We start from the raw sequence: 24325 nt of genomic DNA, 5'->3' as shown, positions 1-24325 counted from the left end.
GAAAGTTATCATATGAAGTGTAAAATGATTAACATTTAGTGAGGGAATTAATTACCACTACGAGATGGCCACTATAGGAGGTAAAAATTGTCATATGAAGTGTAAAATGATTAACATTTAGTTAGGGCATTAATTACCATGACTAGATATAAAAAGTAAAAAATGTCCTATGAAGTGTAAAATGATTAACATTTAGTTAGGGCATTAATTACCATGACGAGGTATAAGAAATAGAAATTGTCATATAAAGCGTAAAATGATTAACATCTGGTTAGGGCATTAATTACTCTCACGAGATAGCCACTATAGGAGGTAAAAGTTGTAGCATAAAATGTAAAATAATTAACATTTAGTTAAGGCATTAATGACCATGACGAGACGAATAACAGATACTGACATCGGGTGGCCATGTTATGACATGGGATGGCAACTATATAAGTTAAGTTTCAGATACAACGGCAAGCAAAGCAAGTTTTGCATAAACTCACATGCAATCTGATTGCATAAAGTTCCAAACATGGGATGGCAACTATATAAGTTAAGTTTCAGATACAACGGCAAGCAAAGCAAGTTTTGCATAAACTCACATGCAATCTGATTGCATAAAGTTCCATCTATCATCAAATATTTCGCCGTATTGCCAATACTAGGCACATCCATGCATCCTAGGAATTTAACTCCTGATATGGCCATAGCTGGAGCAGCATGGATGTTATTAGGTCTGATTTCGGTGTTGTTGCAAGCCTCCCTGTCTTTTTCTGCAAGCAGCAGGTCCAACGCCATTGACAACTGCTGGAGAAGAGATGCAAATTGGGCGCAGAATCGAATGAAGTTGGCAGATTGTGCTGTGGGCTTCGGAAGCGCCGCCAATGGAGGAAAAGGAGGGCAGATCTACACCGTCACCACCCCTGATGACAATCCCACAAATCCGTTGCCCGGTAGTTTGAGATACGGAGTGACCCGCAAGAATCCACTGTGGATTGTTTTTGCTAAAGATATGAACATAAAGCTTCAGATGCCCCTCTCTGTTGCAAGCCACAAGACTATTGATGGACTATTGATGGAAGAGGGGCCAATGTTGAGATCAGTAATGGGCCTTGCATCCGCCTTGACAACGTGAACAACGTTATTATTCATGGGTTGAACATCCATGACTGTAAACCCAGCGTCGCGGGTAACGTTGAGGTGACGGAGTCCGTCACCTGGATGACGAAACAGGATCCAGATGCTATATCTATCACTGGTTCTAACGATATATGGATCGATCACAACACCCTCTCCAGGTGCTTAGACGGTCTCATTGACGTTTCGCTTGCTTCCACAGCTATTACTATTTCCAACAACCGTTTCACTTATCATGACAAGGCAAGTTTACTTAAAGCCAAATTCTATATTCTAGAAATCTAGAATACTACATAATCTATAGCGATAGTGATTATTCTTTCATTGTATGAACGCATGCAGGTAATGCTTTTAGGCCACAGCGATGACTATGCAGGTGATAAAACACATGAAGGTAACCGTTACCTACAACCACTTTGGACCAGGTGTCATGCAGAGGATGCCAAGGTAAGTTCATCGCACTAAGACTATCCCAGCTTGAAAATACATTAAAACCAGAGAGCAGCGACTGCGTTGGGGAACATCCCCTTCTTAGTTGTTGGAATGGTTAGGACGGTTTTGTGTTTTGATTGATTTGTGTTTTCAAAGGGCAAAGAACAGTAGGTTATTGCCAACTGTTAGTTAATGGCATGTAAATTTGATCCAAAAAAACAGATTAGTCCAAATAGTTAAAAGATTCACCATGTTTTAAAAGATGCATGCATTTTTTTTAACTCCAGGAAAAAACTTGGATTTTAGTATTAGAAAATAAAATCGCTTTTTGCAGATACATGTTTAGTATATTTTAGTGGATGAGTTTAAAATTTGGCGGAGACCCATCAGAAATCTATTTAGAATGAATATTTAGGTTTATTATTTAATTTATTCGAAAAGTACAATCACAAATAATGTGATGATATCGAAATTACAAGCAAGTGTTATTGAAAAAACACTTAAGTCTTGTTTTAGATTTGTCCATAAAAGTCTATGATAATATTCATGGAGTGTCCAGAAATTTCCGAGTAGTGGGTGTGAAGTTCTCTGTATAAATGCTAAATAGTGAACATATTAAAAGAACATTTTTAATAACCAAGCAATCCCATTGATAACCAACCTCAAGTCTTCGAAAACTTACCAAGAAAACAATTTTTGGAAAGCAATTAAATTTTGAGAAGTTATTTGATATCGCTCAGTCAATGCACGCAATTCTCTCGTTAACATATCAGTCAATAATCGTGCAGGTGTAGATATGGATACGTGCACGTCGCCAATAACAACTATGAAGGGTGGGGAATATATGCAATTGGAGGAAGCATGCATCCCACCATCAGAAGTGAAGGAAACCGATTCGTGGCCCCAAACGACCAGAATCTGAAGCAGGTGACACGGCGTGAAGCTCTTAACGCTGCTTCTTCTTGTCTGGGTGGATGGTTGTGGGAGTCAGTGGGTGATATGCTTGTCAATGGAGCATATTTTGTTCGATCTGGTAAGGGAAACACTTTTCCAATGTACGCGGGAAGCCAAGGATTTACAGTTAGTAGTGCGAGCTTAGTACCAGAGATCACTCGAGATGCAGGAGCTCTCGCCTGTATTGCCTCCAGGCCTTGTGTTTGAGGGCTATAAATATTATTGGGTCGCACCTTGATTTTTGTTAACAATGGTGTATATAATTGGCCTAACAATTTTGGTGCTTGTGTTGGAGGGTACTAAATATTATTGTATGGACACACCTTGATTTTTGTTTCCAATCTTTATTTTATTTTATATATGGTTCGTTCACCAATCTTTATTTTACATATTGCTAGTTTACCAATCTTTATTTTACATATTACTTGTTTACTATTTTCTAATTTATGAAATAACAATTTTATTTTTATTTTATTTGTTTACTATTTTCTAATTTATGAAATAACAATTTTATTTATATATATATTTTTTTTTTATGATAGGGGAAATTGTTATGATATCTCGTTATTCTTCCAAGTTATATATATGTTCTTGGTAACATTGTAGTTGTTATTGGATAGGTAAAAGATGGTCGTTAATAGTTTTATGTTTTAAAGTTAAATTTATAAATTATTAATGTTATGCTAAATCTAAATAAATATTAGAAAATTAGGCATAATAATAATATAAAAGTTTAATAAATTGTAAGAGTTTATTTTGTTAGTGATGATGAAAAATTGTCATATAAAATATTGTTGTTATATTAATAATATATTTATGCGATAATCAATGTAATAAACTATTAATGTAACCATATTAGAATTACTATTGATAATATTATTAACAATAATATTACTTTTATCAATTTTGTTTTATAAAGAAATGACTAATAATTAATATTTGTGCTATAACTTTAGTTAATGTTATATAACTCTTAATATTAACAATAATAAATTGTCAAAATACTATTTATCATAATCAATAATAATCTTATTAACCCATACAAAAATGACCTAATATTATTATAAACCTAAAATAATATTATTACATTTCTATCATACCTAAATTTAATATTAAAAATATTAAAGCTAATACCAAAATTCAATATTTAAAAGTAAAATCTAATCTCAAAACCTTAAATCTTATATTATAATTATTATAGCTAAAAATATTATTGTTAAATATTTTCTAACCCTAAACATAACATTAAATATAATTAATACACCTAAAATTAAAACCCAATATTTCACCCTAAATTGTTTTAAAAATGGTTAATGATGTTAGGGATATATATATATATATATATATATATATATATATATATATATATATATATATATATATATATATGAAAAAAATGTTTTTCCATGCAAAAAATTCAACTGTGATTGTGCAATCTTCTATATTACCTAACCAGCCAAGTGGTAGATTATTTATATAATTGAAATAATTTCAAATTTTCAAAAAAAAATTAAAATCTTTTGAAATAAATATTCCTAAAGTATCATTAAGATATAAATAAATATTTTATCTATTGTAGCAAAAAAAATACTAGAAAAATGAACTAGGGTGAGCCATAGTCCATCCCACCATAGGCTCTCACAGCCAAGTCTCTCATAGCTAGTCACCCTCGTGCCAGATCTTAATTCCATAAGTGAACAACTAAAATTAGGGATTTATCACATTTTTTAGGCCATATTTAAAAAAAATTGTGAAGGCCACACACTTAGGGAAAAATTAGTCTGTGTCACATGGTCTATCAATCACAAATCTTATTAGTCACAATGTCTGAACCTTTATGGTTCTACCATAAATTCTCTTGTCAATTCAAATTTCTAAGTGGGAGAATTTCTAAGTGGGAGAGTATCAGAGAAAAGCTAATGAGAATCCAAAAACCAACTGCTCATAAACTCCTTGATTATTTCTCCTTATTTTTTATAATCACACCATAACCCTTCATCTTCCTAGTATTTTTTTAAAATCTTCCTTGGAATACCAACCATTACATCAAGGAAAAATAATATATATCTAAGGAATGATAGGATTTCTCCCACACCTCCTTGCACTTTTTCCTCCCTAGTAATGTTTTCCCCTAGTTCAATTCTAGAATTTTTATTAACCAAAATAAGCATTACATCATACAACAAAGTTTGACATCATAGCACCAATGCTAGCACCATAGCATTATATGTTCTTAATTACATTACAAAAAATTGGGTAATGAAAAGGGTGTCACAAACCACTCGACCCCCTTTAATGAACATCGTCCTTGGAGGTCTACTATATGTAGAATCATTCAATTTATAAGAACGGATATGCCACTTTCATATCAGTAACATTTTCCATGTCTTTAGTTGCTTCTTCGTAGTGCCTTAACGCTTTAACTGTCTACTTACCTCTAGACCTCTTAGCATTCCATCAAATTACTTAATAGTTTTTGTTGCTTTACAAGGATTACACACGAAACAAATGAAACTCATTCTTTTCTTGGACATTCCCAATGAATTCATGATCCCAATGAGTATGTAAATGGATCGTTAAAAACCAATTCACTCAACTATCCCCTTCCCTAGTAGGCCACACACCTTCCAAGTCCAAGCACCTCCTACTTTGCCTCCCCGATACCTTGGGCAATCCATTACTTGACAAGCATTCCTCACAAAGGAAGATCCTTGAGACTTATATAGTTTTATAACGAAGGAATTTCCCTTTCTTTCTCTAAATAACATAACACATTTTCCATAACATACTTCATGATGATCAATGTATGTCATAGGTTTCCAACATCACCATAATGGCCTTGTCCCTAGGATTTTCAACTTCATAACCATCATCTATCATTCTTGGATAGATGATCATTTCACCTATATCTTGAGCATATAGTTTCCATGAGATTAATCAAAATAATTTAAATCAATTTCTCTTCATTTTTCTTTTCTTTTACAAACTTATTTCATATAGGAATAAGATTTCATAAATATGGATTCTCCTCATGATGTTTGAATGCATTAGGTCCCTATAATACTAGTGTAACCCCTTATTGTTATTAGTGCAACCCCCATTATTATATTGTTGTACCCATGTAGTCCACATATTGTTATTATTGTGCCCCATAGAAGCCCACTTTTGTTATTGTTGTGCATTTATATTATTATTGTTATGTCGGCTCTGATTATATTATGACCCCTTAAACGCCTATATATAGAAAGGACATCTTGTCTTTTGTAGCGTCCAAATTTTATTCATTTGTGTAATGTAAACGAGGTTTCCCCTCGAAGAGGCTGATTTTCAAGTTGTTGATCTATCTTTTCTATCTTCTTGTGAGTTGTTTCCATAACATTTGGTTCCAAATCTTTGGATTCTATGGCTTCGGAAGCGCCGCCAATGAAGGAAAAGGAGGGCAGATCTACACCGTCACCACCCCTGATGACAATCCCACAAATCCGTTGCCCGGTAGTTTGAGATATGGAGTGACCCGCAAGAATCCACTGTGGATTGTTTTTGCTAAAGATATGAACATAAAGCTTCAGATGCCCCTCTCTGTTGTAAGCCACACGACTATTGATGGAAGAGGGGCCAATGTTGAGATCAGTAATGGGCCTTGCATCCGCCTTGACAACATGAACAACATTATTATTCATGGGTTGAACATCCATGACTGTAAACCCAGCGTCGCGGGTAACGTTGAGGTGACGGAGTCCGTCACCTGGATGACAAAACAGGATCCAGATGCTATATCTATCACTGGTTCTAAAGATATATGGATCGATCACAACACCCTCTCCAGGTGCTTAGACGGTCTCATTGATGTTTCACTTGCTTCAACAGCTATTAATATTTCCAACAACCGTTTCACTTATCATGACAAGGCAAGTTTACTTAAAGCCTGATGGCCGATTTTAGCAATATTTTAAAATTTAATAATAGTTTATGCAGATTGTAGATTTAGGGATTGTGTTGGAATAGTTAAGCAACTAATTTTTTTTATTTGTCATTAAATTCTATATTCTAGAAATCTACAATACTACATATTCTATAGCGATAGTGATTATTCTTTCATTGTATGAACGCATGCAGGTAATGCTTTTAGGCCACATCGATGACTATGCAGGTGATAAAAACATGAAGGTAACCGTTACCTACAACCACTTTGGACCAGGTGTCATGCAGAGGATACCAAGGTAAGTTCATCGCACTAAGACTATCCCAGCTTGAAAATACATTAAAACCAGAGAGCAATGACTGCGTTGAGGAACATCCCGCTCTTAGTTGTTGGAATGGTTAGGACGCTTTTGTGTTTTGATTGATTTGTGTTTTCAAAGGGAAAAGAACAGTAGGTTATTGCCAACTGATTAGTTAATGGCATGTAAATTTGATCCAAACAAACAGATTAGTCCAAATAGTTAAAAGATTCACCATGTTTTAAAAGATGCATGCATTTTTTTTTACCTCTAGGAAAAAAATTGGATTTTTGTATTAGAAAATAAAATCACTTTCTGCAGATACATGTTTAGTATATTTTAGTGGATCAGTTTAAAATTTGGCGGAAATGCATCAGTAATCTATTTAGAATGAATATTTAGGTTTATTATTTAATTTATTCGAAAAGTACAATCACAAATAATGTGATGATATCGAAATTACACACAACTGTTATTGAAAAAACACATAAGTCTTGTTTTAGATTTGTCCATAAAAAGCCTATGATAATATTCTTGGAATCTAGCATTTAGGAGTGTCCAGAAATTTCTGAGTAGTGGGTGTGAACTTCTCTGTATAAATGCTAAATACTGAACATATTAAAAGAATATACATGCTAAATAACCATAATAATTATGTCCCATACCTTTAGCTAATTTAGCCCTTAATACAGGATCATTTAGGTCAGGTTTCTTTGTTATTGGGATAAGTAGATCTTTATGGATCTATCCTCCGAAAGAACCGGACATGCCAATTTTTATCATCCGGCTCGAACAATAACTGGAGGAAGTATATATCACTTATTTTTTCCCGTGATGGAAGACGAATTGGAAAAATAGGAACTAATAATGTCTATGATCATCCATCATTGGTCATTTTATTATTCCAGTTAAATTCTCATGAACCAAGTAAGCTCACAAATTCGATCATGATCGATATGCCTTTTGGACCATCTTAGTCCTTGTAATCATATTCATATGTGCTACTTCAGTTAAGGTAGCCCGCATGTACACATAATTGTGTTTAATGCAACTAGTGTATACCAACAAACTTATGATTCAGTTAATTCATCATATGTTGATCTTTAATTAGTGCATCAGAAATTCATTAACCATATAAATAGTAACCAAGTGTAGTAAAAGCAGAACAAATCATCAAACATAAGAAACACACATGAGCACCATGATATAAGGTGGAAACCCAATGCGGGACAAAAACCACTTGCTTTTGTCTTACTTTAATATAAGAAAAACTTGTTTACAATATTGTACTGGTGTAGACTCATACCTGTATGCAGGCAGCCACCTGTAGAAGGCTATAGCCTTCTCTCTTTCTCCAGCTACTACTCGAAGGGAGCTACAACCCCCTAGCTCTTTTCCATATTCCCCCTGAGTACATGCTGAAATCTCCAATTGAGCTCTTCCTTTTTACGTGCTGAGATGTACCAATCCGTCCATGCTCCTCCCAAACACAAGCAGAGTTTGCAAAGATATTTTTCAAAAGAATAATGTGACTCTACAACTCAACTAAGTGAGTATGACATTCCTATCGCCAATCACTTATACATACATCAATCTCCCAACCAAGTGGGGATACACCATTTTGACTCATCCACCCAACCAAGTGGGGATATACCAAATGTTTATACATGACTAAGATAGACATTGTTACATCATCCTTCCCATGAAAAGTGGGTTTAAAAATTACATCATATGACTCATGGGTCTTCAAAAGAAATACATGACATTTTTAACAAAGACCAAAGACCTAAACAAGATCATGATAGTCATTAGCTACTATAATACACCATATGGTCTACACCATAAGCATCTCTCATCAACATCAGCAACCTGTAATCTGCAATACCATTCTCTTGACCAACCAACAATAAGTAGCATGATGTATAATTTAGCCACATAAGCATTATCACCAAAGACCTATAACCATAATGCCAACATTGCATTAGTCGAATCATATGCTCCTCCTGAACTTGTGCCATCTATTCATGTCAAATATGATCATGCATATATCAGCAAGAAGTATCAAGGCATCATCGTCATCAAGTTAGGATAAAAAGCACTTCTAAACAACATCTTATGAGTACCGACACATTTCCACACATCATTAGTAGATTGTAACCATAATTAAACAAATAAAATAATTAACTGAACCATATAAAACCCTTTTTCCTGAGTCTGTCGCACTTTTTTTCCTCAAACCAACATATATGCGAATGTGCAGCTTCGAACTCACGTACACACGCGACTTGTCTTCACTAAACTTGTGTATGAGATTTAGAACACTAACGTTCCACACTTTCATCTCCCTCTGAGTCTGTCATGTCTCTATACTCTGTTATGCCACATCTTTCTGATTGTATTTCCTTTTTCTTCCATATCTTCAACTGTGATGATGTTTTCTACTTTTCGTATGGTGCCCAAAATCTTCTCCTGTATTCCTTTGCTATATGTCCAAGCTTGTTACATGCATAACGTCTCATATATTTCATATTCCTTCTATGGCAGTTAATGGCTTTGTGACCAAACATATTGCAAGCAAAACAATACCCCTTAAATTACCTGGAATGTGATGCTCTTTCTGTGCGATGGTCTTGAACCATTCTACTTCTACATCTTGCTGCAACATGCCCAAAATTATGAAATATAAAACATGCAACATTATTCATCGGAGGACATAATAGTCTATCACTTCCATAGTTAGGATTAAGGGATTTTCTTTGAAGACGTTCTTTCTTTGGTTGTTGATGGGCCTCACCTCTCATCTCCTTGGTGAGAATTTCAAATTTTGCATTAGAGTCCCTTGCCACACATTGTGAGCTAGATTCACCTTCAACAGATTCATAAAAACCATGACCAGTTTTGATAGCAGGCGACCTTTGACTACTAAGAATATCATCCAAAATCTTAGTATTGTCTTGAAATCATAATAGTTTATCTTTTTCTTCTAATTTAGCTTTCAAGATATTTACCTCTACGTGATGTTTTTCTTCCTTTTCCAGATATTGCTTCTTTAAGATTTCTTTAGACTTTCTTCCTTCTTCCACTTGTTGCCTTAGTTTGAGAATCTCATTTTCTTGTTCTTCACTTTTCTCCTGCAACATTTGATGTACTATGAAGGCACATTCTAGCTGAGATTTTAATCTGGTAACTTCTTCTTTGAGGGCACTCTCCCTTTTTTTAAATAGATCTTGTTGATCTATGATATTATCTGATGCTTCACTTGTTTGTTCATCTTCAATCTTAGGTGATTCAGAATTTCAATTCTTTCTTTCACCTAACAGCAGGCTGTCACTCTTCCTTTGAGCTGTCTTCTTCTTCTGACGCGCTTTCTTTCCCATTGTTCTATGGATCTCCTTCAAGAGATCAAGCTTCTACGAAAGTACCTGCTCTGACACCAATTGTTGGAAATAGTACTGAGAGGGGGGGGTTGAATCAATATTAGCAAATCAATAACTATTTCATTTCCATAATCAGATTCATATATGCTACTTCAGTTAAGGGAACCCGCGTGTACACACAACTATGTTTAATGTAACTAGCGTATATCCAGCAAACTTATGATTCAATTAATTCATCATATGTTGATCTTTAATCAGTCCTTCAGAACTTCATTAACCATATAAATAGTAATCAGGTACAATAAGAACAGAGTAGATCATCACACATAAGAAACACACATGAACAACATAATATAAGGTGGAAACCTAATGCAGGAAAGAAACCACCTACTTTCATCTTCCTTTAATATAAGAGAAACCTGTTTACAATCTTGTACTGGTGCAGACCCATACCAGTACACAGGCACCATCCTGTAGAAGGCTACAACCTTCTCTCATTCTCAAAATACTACTGGAAGGGAGCTACAACCCCCTAGCTCTTGTACTAGCTGATATGTTTACTAATACGTAGGCGCTGACCTACTAAAGGCTCCAACCTTCAGGCATTTTCCAGCTACTACTGGAAGGGATCTCCAACCCCCTGGCTCTTGTATTGACTGATATGTTTACAAGTACGTAGGTGCCCACCTACTGAAGTCTACGACCTTCTCTCTTCCTCCAAAGACCATTTTTCATAAATTTTCATACTGGATACTCCTGAAGCACAACACCATAATCTAAAGGCCACGTTTCATCTAAATTTCACACTGGACCCATCAACAACATTAAAGCACAAAATCAGTCACCACTGCAATGCAACCATCAACTACACCTACATCATCAATCTCTGAATCACCCAACACTCAATCACTAAAACCCTATTAACGAAACATAGTCACCAGAACACAGAGCAGAATAGAGAACTTTGCAACAATAGCTAGATCAAACTACAATTTCAAATATCATACTTCATACTGTATACGCTTCTCTGATCAGGCGAACCAACATGTATATGCGCTTTTACTTAAGCAAAACCACGTACAAATCTGCAAATATTTACTCATAACTTTGCGGCTATTTCAAACATTAGTCATACCTAGATCACCTTGGAGGGTGGAACACCACCACCCAACCATGAATCACCTCTGATTCCCCCCCAAGTCGAAGATCTTGCCAAGGATTAACTTTCTTGAATTGATCAATGCATTGGGTATTTAATACCCTCTTTCATGATTTAGTTACCATTAGCAACGTCTCACTTTTATGGACTTTTCAATTTTCCTAGGTATTTTTCGAAAAAGCTTGTCTTTATCTCCCATGATGCTTTTCCACATAAAATCATGCCTTTATCTCCCGCAAATCTTTTATTTTCGATGGATCTTTATCTCCCATCCATCCGATGGATATCGAATCCATCCAAGCTTATCTAGAATCAGATCTAGAAGCTTTATCATTAAAGATTCAACTCTATCTAATTCCTCATGGTATTTGGCAAGAATCTCCTCTCTCTTGGTGCTCCACCCCCAAGTGATTTATTTTATTAATTTATTTAATAACACATTTTCTTTCAATATTACATATCACCTGGCTTTCCTCAGATTAGGTTTATAATAGTTTATCCCACAAACGAGGGTATCACACCTAGCTTTAACCCAGGGTAGGTTTACAAATGTTTAACACACAAGGGCGGGTATCACACCTAACTTTAACTTAGCTTAGGTTTACAATAATTTAGTACACATGAGAATTTAGAACACAAGGGAGGGGTGTTACACCAAGTAAGCAAAATGGGATGGATGATTTGTAGAATGTGATTGAAGCTAACATAATAGTTTTATATGTGCCATGGAAGCTAATTTCGATGGTATGAAAGAATATTTGAAGAAATGCATGGAATATTTGAAGAAAGAGATGGAAGGCTTAAAGGCTTATAGAATCTAATATTGGATTGAAGACCCACCGTATTCCAAAGATCAATACGAGGAAGTTTGATGGAAAGGATCCCATAACATGGATACTATAGATGGAGAGATATTTTGATCTAATGATGTGAAACTATTACAAAAGGCACATATTGTATCTTTATATTGAGAAACAAATAACTTTTTTATGGTATAAAGTGCTTTTTCCTCGTAAACCACTTGTCACTTGGTCAATTTTCATAGAGAAAATGATAACACATTATAAGGATACAAATAGCAACACCTTCTTTAGCCAATTGATAAATCTCAAACTAAAGGGTTCAATGGAAGAGCACATTGTGGACTTCCAAAAATTGAATATAAGGGTAAATGATATTCCAGAGAATCAGAGGATTGATGTCTTCATAGGGAATTGAAAGGATAACATTAAAAATGAGGTTCGTCTTTAGGAACTTGATTCATAGGAGAAGGCATTCAAGCTAGAAAGAAAAATAAATTATGGCAACAAGAAATCCTACCACTCACAATTATAAAAATGGAATTGTTGTTGCTCCACAAAAAAAATTGGAAGAAAAAGGAGAAAGTGAGCTTTGTTACAGTTGTGATAGCAAATACACTAAAGGTCATAAGTGTGCTCAGAAGAAAATATTTTACATTGATTGTGAGGAGGAAGAAAAGGATCAAGAAACGTCAAAACAAGATGGTATACATGATGAACCAACCCCGGAGGAAGAAGAAATGAATCCTACCATATCCTGTAATTTATTGGTAGGAATTACTGTTCCTCAAATGCTTCCACATTGCTTTGCATGATGAAGGGTTCATTCCAATTATACCACTACTCAATAATTCATCAAAATTATTAGAAGCTATTTCTTCTCATGAAATTCAATAATGGAAATTTTTGTCTCATACAAGCATGCATGCACTTAGTGTGCCAACTATATGTACCATCATGACTCATAATATGAGTGTCATGAGCAAATCATATTATAATAATTCAAGGATGTATCACAAGGATTCTACTAGTTTTTACTCACTTAAGGATTATTTCCTTTGTCAAAACTCTTTGGGATTTATTATTAATAACTTTTTTCTCAAATTTACAAAAATACTTGATTGAAGGTGGAATAATATGTAAATAAACACAAGAAGTCACTATGTGAAATCTTGTGGGAAACATTCTAGCCACCAGTATGAAGCAACTCCATTTTTTTGGGTGGGGAAAACTCCTAGTAATTAAATATTAATTATTGTTTGTTAATTTGAGTACTACATGGGTTTTTCTTGGTGTCGATTCCATTTATGTATCCAAAAATATATTTTAAACAACAAAAAATCACATTATTGCTTCAAATTGTATTGTCTATATGTTAGGTTACCCCTATTTAATATAATTGATCAATTATTATTAAAAAATAATGTAATTGTGAAGGGCATATTCTAACGTATAGACGAAATGTGTTGTTTCATGATATCTTTTCTTGTTAATTTTGATGAAAATCTTATAGAGGTTTTTAAATCTCACATAGATTTTGTTAATACTTTTAAAATTCTTACATAGATTTTTAAAAACTTGAGTTTAAATTGTTTAATCAAAATCTATAGGGATTTTTAAAAGCTTGAACATAAATTTTTTATTCTCCATAATTCTAGTGCCGAGGAATTTTCACAATGTTGAATCCATTTACACATTCAAAAATGTATTTTAAATTGAAAAGAAATATCTTAAAATTGTATTGCTAAATTTTGGTGAATTTCGTGAAAAGGGTTGTTTCATCTATAAGTTAAACTATACCATCACTAAATATTATATGTTAACGATATTTTCTATAAGCTGGACTACACGATTATTAAATATTATATGTTAATGAAATTTTCTATAAGTTAGAATACACCATTATTAAACATCATATTTTAATGAGATTGTCTTTAGCATTAATCACATTATGAAGATTTCGTCAACATTCAGAACTATCTAGTGTGGCCAAATCTTAATGTGATTATAATGAAAGTCAATCTTAATAATGTGATTAAAACCCGTGGGTGGAACTCATAATCTATAGATTAAATTACTTAAATTAGAGTTTTTAAAAACCTCCGATAAACCTTTCACAAATTTTGGTTACAATTAATTAGAAAAGTTGTCATGAAAGATGGCTTTTTTTTTATAAGTTAAACTACACCTATATAAAATTAATCTTATAAATTAGAAGTGGAAGACCAATTATTAAAAAAAACGTACATTATCCCAACATCATCTCGTTGATTAATATTCAAATCCTAACTAAACCACGATTAAATCTCAGCACAATAACAAACAAATAGGAATATTTAATAAGGAGGAATAACCAAACATGACTAATATTTAATTACTAGGAGTTCCAAATTTTTTTCATTTGTGTAATGTAAACGAGGTTTCCCCTCGAAGAGGCTGATTTTCAAGTTGTTGATCTATCTTTTCTATCTTCTTGTGAGCTGTTTCCATAACATTTGGTTCCAAATCTTTGGATTCTATGGCTTCGGAAGCGCCGCCAATGAAGGAAAAGGAGTGCAGATCTACACCGTCCCCACCCCTGATGACAATCCCACAAATCCGTTGCCCGGTAGTTTGAGATATGGAGTGACCCGCAAGAATCCACTGTGGATTGTTTTTGCTAAAGATATGAACATAAAGCTTCAGATGCCCCTCTCTGTTGCAAGCCACACGACTATTGATGGAAGAGGGGCCAATGTTGAGATCAGTAATGGGCCTTGCATCCGCCTTGACAACGTGAACAACATTATTATTCATGGGTTGAACATCCATGAATGTAAACCCAGCGTCGCGGGTAACGTTGAGGTGACGGAGTCCGTCACCTGGATGACAAAACAGGATCCAGATGCTATATCTATCACTGGTTCTAAAGATATATGGATCGATCACAACACCCTCTCCAGGTGCTTAGACGGTCTCATTGATGTTTCACTTGCTTCGACAGCTATTAATATTTCCAAAAACCGTTACACTTATCATGACAAGGCAAGTTTACTTAAACCCTGATGGCCGATTTTAGCAATATTTTAAAATTTAATAATAGTTTATGCAGATTGTAGATTTAGGGATTGTGTTGGAATAGTTAAGCAACTAATTTTTTTTATTTGTCATCAAATTCTATATTCTAGAAATCTAGAATACTACATATTCTATAGCGATAGTGATTATTCTTGCTTGTATGAACGCATGCAGGTAATGCTTTTAGGCCACAGCGATGACTATGCAGGTGATAAAAACATGACGGTAACCGTTACCTACAACCACTTTGGACCAGGTGTCATGCAGAGGATGCCAAGGTAAGTTCATCGCACTAAGACTATCCTAGCTTGAAAATACATTAAAACCAGAGAGCAACGACTGCGTTGAGGAACATCCCCCTCTTAGTTGTTGGAATGGTTAGGACGCTTTTGTGTTTTGATTGATTTGTGTTTTCAAAGGGCAAAGAACAGTAGGTTATTGCCAACTGATTAGTTAATGGCATGTAAATTTGATCCAAACAAACAGATTAGTCCAAATAGTTAAAAGATTCACCATGTTTTAAAAGATGCATGCATTTTTTTTTACCTCTAGGAAAAAAATTGGATTTTAGTATTAGAAAATAAAATCACTTTCTGCAGATACATGTTTAGTATATTTTAGTGGATCAGTTTAAAATTTGGCGGAAATGCATCAGTAATCTATTTAGAATGAATATTTAGGTTTATTATTTAATTTATTCGAAAAGTACAATCACAAATAATGTGATGATTTACACACAACTGTTATTGAAAAAACACATAAGTCTTGTTTTAGATTTGTCCATAAAAAGCCTATGATAATATTCTTGGAATCTAGCATTTAGGAGTGTCCAAAAATTTCCTAGTGGGTGTGAACTTCTCTGTATAAATGCTAAATACTGAACATATTAAAAGAATATACATGCTAAATAACCATAATAATTATGTCCCATACCTTTAGCTAATTTAGCCCTTAATACAGGATCATTTAGGTCAGGTTTCTTTGTTATTGGGATAAGTAGATCTTTATGGATCTATCCCCCGAAAGAACCGGACATGCCATTTTTTATCATCCGGCTCGAACAATAACTCGAGGAAGTATATATCACTTATTTTTTCCTGTGATGGAAGACGAATTGGAAAAATAGGAACTAATAATGTCTATGATCATCCATCATTGGTCATTTTATTATTCCAGTTAAATGCTCATGAACCAAGTAAGCTCACAAATTCGATCATGATCGATATGCCTTTTGGACCATCTTAGTCCTTGTAAACAGATTCATATGTGCTACTTCAGTTAAGGTAGCCCGCATCTACACATAATTGTGTTTAATGCAACTAGCGTATACCAACAAACTTATGATTCAGTTAATTCATCATATGTTGATCTTTAATCAGTGCATCAGAAATTCATTAACCATATAAATAGTAACCAAGTGTAGTAAAAGCAGAACAAATCATCACACATAAGAAACACACATGAGCACCATGAGATAAGGTGGAAATCCAATGCGGGACAAAAAACACTTGCTTTTGTCTTACTTTAATATAAGAAAAACTTGTTTACAATATTGTACTCGTGTAGACTCATACCTGTATGCAGGCAGCCACCTGTAGAAGGCTATAGCCTTCTCTCTTTCTCTAGCTACTACTCGAAGGGAGCTACAACCCCCTAGCTCTTTTCCATATTCCCCCAGAGTACATGCTGAAATCTCCAATTGAGCTCTTCCTTTTTACGTGCCAAGATGTACCAATCCATCCATGCTCCTCCCAAGCACAAGCAGAGTTTGCAAAGATATTTTTCAAAAGAATAATGTGACTCTACAACTCAACTAAGTGAGTATGACCTTCCTATCACCAATCACTTATACATACATCAATCTCCCAACCAAGTGGGGATACACCATTTTGACTCATCCACCCAACCAAGTGGGGATATACCAAATGTTTATACATGACTAAGATAGACATTGTTACATCATCCTTCCCATGAAAAGTGGGTTTAAAAATTACATCATATGACTCATGGGTCTTCAAAAGAAATACATGACATTTTAAACAAATACCAAAGACCTAAACAAGACCATGATAGTCATTAGCTACTATAATACACCATATGGTCTGCACCATAAGCATCTCTCATCAACATCAGCAACCTGTAATCTGCAATACCATTCTCTTGACCAACCAACAATAAGTAGCAAGATGTATAATTTAGCCACATAAGAATTATCACCAAAGACTTATAACCATAATGCCAACATTGCATTATTCGAATCATATGCTCCTCCTGAACCTATGCCATCTATTCATGTCAAATATGATCATGCATATATCAGCAAGAAGTATCAAGGCATCATCGTCATCAAGTTAGGATGAAAAGCACTTCTAAACAACACCTTATGAGTACCGACACATTTCCACACAACATTAGTAGATTGTAACCATAATCAAACAAATAAAATAATTAACTGAACCATATCAAACCCTTTTTCCTGAGTCTGTCCCACTTTTTTTCCTCAAACCAACATATACGCGAATGTGCAGCTTCGAACTCACGTACACACGCGACTTGTCTTCATTAAACTTGTGTATAAGATTTAGAACACTAAGGTTCCACACTTTCATCTCCCTCTAAGTCTGTCATGTCTCTATACTCTGTTATGCCACATCTTTCTGATTTTATTTCATTTTTCTTCCATATCTTCAACTGTGATGATGTTTTCTACTTTTCGTATGGTGCCCAAAATCTTCTCCTGTATTCCTTTGCTATATGTCCAAGCTGGTTACATGCATAACATCTCATATATTTCATATTCCTTCTATGGCAGTTAATGGCTTTGTGACCAAACATATTGCAAGAAAAACAATACCCCTTAAATTACCTGGAATGTGATTCTCTTTCTGTGCGATGGTCTTGAACCATTCTACTTCTACATCTTGCTGCAACATGCCCAAAATTATGAAATATAAAACATGCAACATTGTTCATCGGAGGACATAATAGTCTATCACTTCCATAGTTAGGATTAAGGGATTTTCTTTGAAGACGTTCCTTCTTTGGTTGTTGATGGGCCTCACCTCTCATCTCCTTGGTGAGAATTTCAAATTTTGCATTAGAGTCCCTTGCCACACATTGTGAGCTGGATTCACCTTCAACAGATTCATAAAAACCATGACCATTTTTGATAGCAGGCGACCTTTGACTACTAAGAATATCATCCAAAATCTTAGCATTGTCTTGAAATCATAATAGTTTATCTTTTTCTTCTAATTTAGCTTTCAAGATATTTACCTCAACGTGATGTTTTTCTTCCTTTTCCAGATATTGCTTCTTTAATATTTCTTCAGACTTTCTTCCTTCTTCCACTTGTTGCCTTAGTTTGAGAATCTCATTTTCTTGTTCTTCACTTTGCTCCTGCAACATTTGATGTACTATGAAGGCACATTCTAGCTGAGATTTTAATCTGGTAACTTCTTCTTTAAGGGTACTCTCCCTTTTTTTAAATAGATCTTGTTTATCTATGATATTATCTGATGCTTCACTTGTTTGTTGATCTTCAATCTTAGGTGATTCAGAATTTGAATTCTTTCTTTCACCTAACAGCAGGCTGTCACTCTTCCTTTGAGCTGTCTTCTTCTTATGACGCGCTTTCTTTCCCATTGTTCTATGGATCTCCTTCAAGAGATCAAGCTTCTACCAAAGGACCTGCTCTGACACCAATTGTTGGAAATAGTACTGAGAGGGGGGGCTAAATCAGTATTAGCAAATCAATAACTATTTCATTTCCATAATCAGATTCATATATGCTACTTCAGTTAAGGGAACCCGCGTGTACACACAACTATGTTTAATGCAACTAGCGTATATCCAGCAAACTTATGATTCAATTAATTCATCATATGTTGATCTTTAATCAGTCCTTCAGAACTTCATTAACCATATAAATAGTAAACCACCTACTTTCATCTTCCTTTAATATAAGAGAAACCACCTACTTTCATCTTCCTTTAATATAAGAGAAACCTGTATACAATCTTGTACTGGTGCAGACCCATACCAGTACACAGGCACCATCCTGTAGAAGGATACAACCTTCTCTCATTCTCAAACTACTATTGGAAGGGAGCTCCAACCCCCTGGCTCTTGTATTGACTGATATGTTTACAAGTACGTAGGTGCCCACCTACTGAAGTCTACGACCTTCTCTCTTCCTCCAGAGACCATGTTTCATAAATTTTCATACTGGATACTCCTGAAGCACAACACCATAATCTAAAGGCCACGTTTCATCTAAATTTCATACTGGGCCCATCAACATTATTAAAGCACAAAATCAATCACCACTGCAATGCAACCATCAACTACACCTACATCATCAATCTCCGAATCACCCAACACTTAATCACTAAAACCCTATTAACAAAACATAGTCACCAGAACATAGAGCAGAATAGAGAACTTTGCAACAATAGCTAGATCAAACTGCAATTTCAAATATCATACTTCATACTGTATACGATTCTCTGATGAGGCGAACCAACATGTATATGCGCTTTTACTTAAGCAAAACCACGTAAAAATCTGCAAATATTTACTCATAACTTTGCGGCTATTTCAAACATTAGTCATACCTAGATCACCTTGGAGGGAGGAACACCACCACCCAACCATGAATCACCTATGATTCCCCCCACCCCCGAGTCGAAGGTCCTGCCAAGGATTAACTGTCTTGAATTGATCAATGCATTGGGTATTTAATACCCTCTTTCATGATTTAGTTACCATTAACAATGTCTCACTTTTATGGACTTTTCAATTTTCCTAGGTATTTTTCGAAAAAGCTTGTATTTATCTCCCATGATGCTTTTCCACATAAAAGCATGCCTTTATCTCCCGCAAATCTTTTATTTTCGATGGATCTTTATCTCCCATCCATCCGATGGATATCGAATCCATCCAAGCTTATCTAGAATCACATCTAGAAGCTTTATCATTAAAGATTCAACTCTATCTAATTCCTCATGGTATTTGGAAAGAATCTCCTCTCTCTTGGTGCTCCACCCCCAAGTGATTTATTTTATTAATTTATTTAATACCACATTTTCTTTCAATATTACATATCACCTGGCTTTCCTCAGATTAGGTTTATAATAGTTTATCCCACAAATGAGGGTATCACACATAGCTTTAACCCAGGGTAGGTTTATAAATGTTTAACACACAAGGGCGGGTATCACACCTAGCTTTAACTTAGCTTAGGTTTACAATAATTTAGTACACATGAGAATTTAGTACACAAGGGAGGGGTTTTACACCAAGTAAGCAGGAAAGAAACCACCTACTTTCATCTTCCTTTAATATAAGAGAAACCTGTTTACAATCTTGTACTGGTGCAGACCCATACCAGTACACAGGCACCATCCTGTAGAAGGATACAACCTTCTCTCATTCTCAAACTACTATTGGAAGGGAGCTCCAACCCCCTGGCTCTTGTATTGACTGATATGTTTACAAGTACGTAGGTGCCCACCTACTGAAGTCTACGACCTTCTCTCTTCCTCCAGAGACCATGTTTCATAAATTTTCATACTGGATACTCCTGAAGCACAACACCATAATCTAAAGGCCACGTTTCATCTAAATTTCATACTGGGCCCATCAACATTATTAAAGCAAAAAATCAATCACCACTGCAATGCAACCATCAACTACACCTACATCATCAATCTCCGAATCACCCAACACTTAATCACTAAAACCCTATTAACAAAACATAGTCACCAGAACATAGAGCAGAATAGAGAACTTTGCAACAATAGCTAGATCAAACTGCAATTTCAAATATCATACTTCATACTGTATACGATTCTCTGATGAGGCGAACCAACACGTATATGCGCTTTTACTTAAGCAAAACCACGTAAAAATCTGCAAATATTTACTCATAACTTTGCGGCTATTTCAAACATTAGTCATACCTAGATCACCTTGGAGGGAGGAACACCACCACCCAACCATGAATCACCTATGATTCCCCCCACCCCCGAGTCGAAGGTCCTGCCAAGGATTAACTGTCTTGAATTGATCAATGCATTGGGTATTTAATACCCTCTTTCATGATTTAGTTACCATTAGCAATGTCTCACTTTTATGGACTTTTCAATTTTCCTAGGTATTTTTCGAAAAAGCTTGTATTTATCTCCCATGATGCTTTTCCACATAAAAGCATGCCTTTATCTCCCGCAAATCTTTTATTTTCGATGGATCTTTATCTCCCATCCATCCAATGGATATCGAATCCATCCAAGCTTATCTAGAATCACATCTAGAAGCTTTATCATTAAAGATTCAACTCTATCTAATTCCTCATGGTATTTGGAAAGAATCTCCTCTCTCTTGGTGCTCCACCCCCAAGTGATTTATTTTATTAATTTATTTAATACCACATTTTCTTTCAATATTACATATCACCTGGCTTTCCTCAGATTAGGTTTATAATAGTTTATCCCACAAATGAGGGTATCACACATAGCTTTAACCCAGGGTAGGTTTATAAATGTTTAACACACAAGGGCGGGTATCACACCTCGCTTTAACTTAGCTTAGGTTTACAATAATTTAGTACACATGAGAATTTAGTACACAAGGGAGGGGTTTTACACCAAGTAAGCAAAATGGGATGGATGATTTGAAGAATGTGATCGAAGCTAACATAATAGTTTTATATGTGCCATGGAAGCTAATTTCGATGGTATGAAAGAATCTTTGAAGAAATGCATGGAATATTTGAAGAAAGGCATGGAAGGCTTGAAGGCTTATAGAATCTAATATTGGATTGAAGACCCACCGTATTCCAAAGATCAATACGAGGAAGTTTGATGGAAAGGATCCCATAACATGGATACTATAGATGGAGAAATATTTTGATCTAATGATGTGAAACTATTACAAAAGGCACATATTGTATCTTTATATTGAGAAACAAATAATTTTTTATGGTATAAAGTGCTTTTTCCGCGTAAACCACTTGTCACTTGGTCAATTTTCATAGAGAAAATGATAACACATTATAAGGATACAAATAGCAACACCTTCTTTAGCCAATTGATAAATCTCAAACTAAAGGGTTCAATGGAAGAGCACATTGTGGACTTCCAAAAATTGAATATAAGGGTAAATGATATTCTAGAGAATCAGAGGATTGATGTCTTCATAGGGAATTGAAAGGATAACATTCAAAATGAGGTTCGTCTTTAGGAACTTGATTCATTAGAGAAGGCATTCAGGCCGGAAAGAAAAATAAATTATGGCAACAAGAAATCCTACCACTCACAATTATAAAGATGGAATTGTTGTTGCTCCACAAAAAAAATTGGAAGAAAAAGGAGAAAGTGATCTTTGTTACAGTTGTGATAGCAAATACACTAAAGGTCATAAGTGTGCTCAGAAGAAATTATTTTACATTGATTGTGAGGAGGAGGAAGAAAAGGATCAAGAAACGTCAAAACAAGATGCTATACATGACGAACCAACCCCGGAGGAAGAAGAAATGAATCCTACCATATCTTGTAATTTATTGGTAGGAATTACTGTTCCTCAAATGCTTCCACATTGCTTTGCATGATGAAGGGTTCATTCCAGTTATACCACTACTCAATAATTCATCAAAATTATTAGAAGCTATTTCTTCTCATGAAATTCAATCATGGAAATTTTTGTCTCATACAAGCATGCATGCACTTAGTGTGCCAACTATATGTACCATCATGACTCATAATATGAGTGTCATGAGCAAATCATATTATAATAATTCAATGATGTATCGCAAGGATTCTACTAGTTTTTACTCACTTAAGGATTATTTCCTTTGTCAAAACCCTTTGGGATTTATTATTAATAACTTTGTTCTCAAATTTACAAAAATACTTGATTGAAGGTGGAATAATATGTAAATAAACAGAAGAAGTCACTATGTGAAATCTTGTGGGAAACATTCTAGCCACCAGTATGAAGCAACTCCTTTTTTTGGGTGGGGGAAACTCCTAGTAATTAAATATTAATTATTGTTTGTTAATTTGAGTACTTCATGGGTTTTTCTTGGTGTCGATTCCATTTATGTATCCAAAAATATATTTTAAACAACAAAAAATCACATTATTGCTTCAAATTGTATTGTCTATATGTTAGGTTACCCCTATTTAATATTATTGATCAATTATTATTAAAAAATAATGTAATTGTGAAGGGCATATTCTAACTTATAGACGAAATGTGTTGTTTCATGATATATTTTCTTGTTAATTTTGATGAAAATCTTACAGAGGTTTTTAAAAACTTGAGTTTAAGTTGTTTAATCAAAATCTCATAGAGATTTTGTTAATACTTTTAAAACTCTTACATAGATTTTTAAAAACTTGAGTTTAAATTGTTTAATCAAAACCTATAGGGATTTTTAAAAACTTGAACATAAATTTTTTATTCTCCATAATTCTAGTGCCCGAGGAATTTTCACAATGTTGAATCCATTTACACATTCAAAAATGTATTTTAAATTGAAAAGAAATATCTTAAAATTGTATTGCTAAATTTTGGTGAATTCCGTGAAAAGGGTTGTTTCATCTATAAGCTAAAATACACCATCACTAAATATTATATGCTAATGATATTTTCTATAAGCTGGACTACACGATTATTACATATTATATGTTAATGAAATTTTCTATAAGTTAGAATACACCATTATTAAACATTATATTTTAATGAGATTGTCTTTAGCATTAATCACATTATGAAGATTTGGTCAACATTCAGAACTATCTAGTGTGGCCAAATCTTAATGTGATTAAAATGAAAGTCAATCTTAATAATGTGATTAAAACCCGTGGGTGGAACTCAAAATCTATAGATTAAATTACTTAAATTAGAGTTTTTAAAAATCTCCGACAAACCTCTCACAAATTTTGGTTACAATTAATTAGAAAAATTGTCATGAAAAATGACTTTTTTTTTATAAGTTAAACTACACCTATATAAAATAAATCTTATAAATTAGAAGTGGAAGACCAATTATTAAAAAAAACGTACATTATCCCAACATCATCTCGTTGATTAATATTCAAATCCTAACTAAACCATGATTAAATCTCAGCACAATAACAAACAAATAGGAATATTTGATAAGGAGGAATAACCAAACATGACTAATATTTAATTACTAGG

At 34.3% G+C, this 24325-nt stretch overlaps 3 pseudogenes; all 3 read left to right on the top strand.

Moving 5' to 3' along the window:
- Nucleotides 1–685: 685 nt before the first annotated feature.
- Nucleotides 686–2715, top strand: LOC149243374 (pectate lyase 1 pseudogene; annotated as a pseudogene).
- Nucleotides 2716–2758: 43 nt separating this feature from the next.
- On the top strand, nt 2759–6732 carry LOC149243373 (pectate lyase 1 pseudogene; annotated as a pseudogene).
- Nucleotides 6733–12498: 5766 nt separating this feature from the next.
- Nucleotides 12499–15403, top strand: LOC149243372 (pectate lyase 1 pseudogene; annotated as a pseudogene).
- The last annotated feature ends 8922 nt before the right edge of the window (nt 15404–24325 follow it).

The sequence above is a fragment of the Pinus tabuliformis genome, chromosome 8, assembly GCF_031772625.1.
Source record: "Pinus tabuliformis cultivar Carrire ecotype Pingquan chromosome 8, CPIR1, whole genome shotgun sequence".
Classification (NCBI taxonomy): Eukaryota; Viridiplantae; Streptophyta; class Pinopsida; order Pinales; family Pinaceae; genus Pinus; species Pinus tabuliformis.
This window is presented reverse-complemented; position numbering and strand designations above follow the sequence as displayed.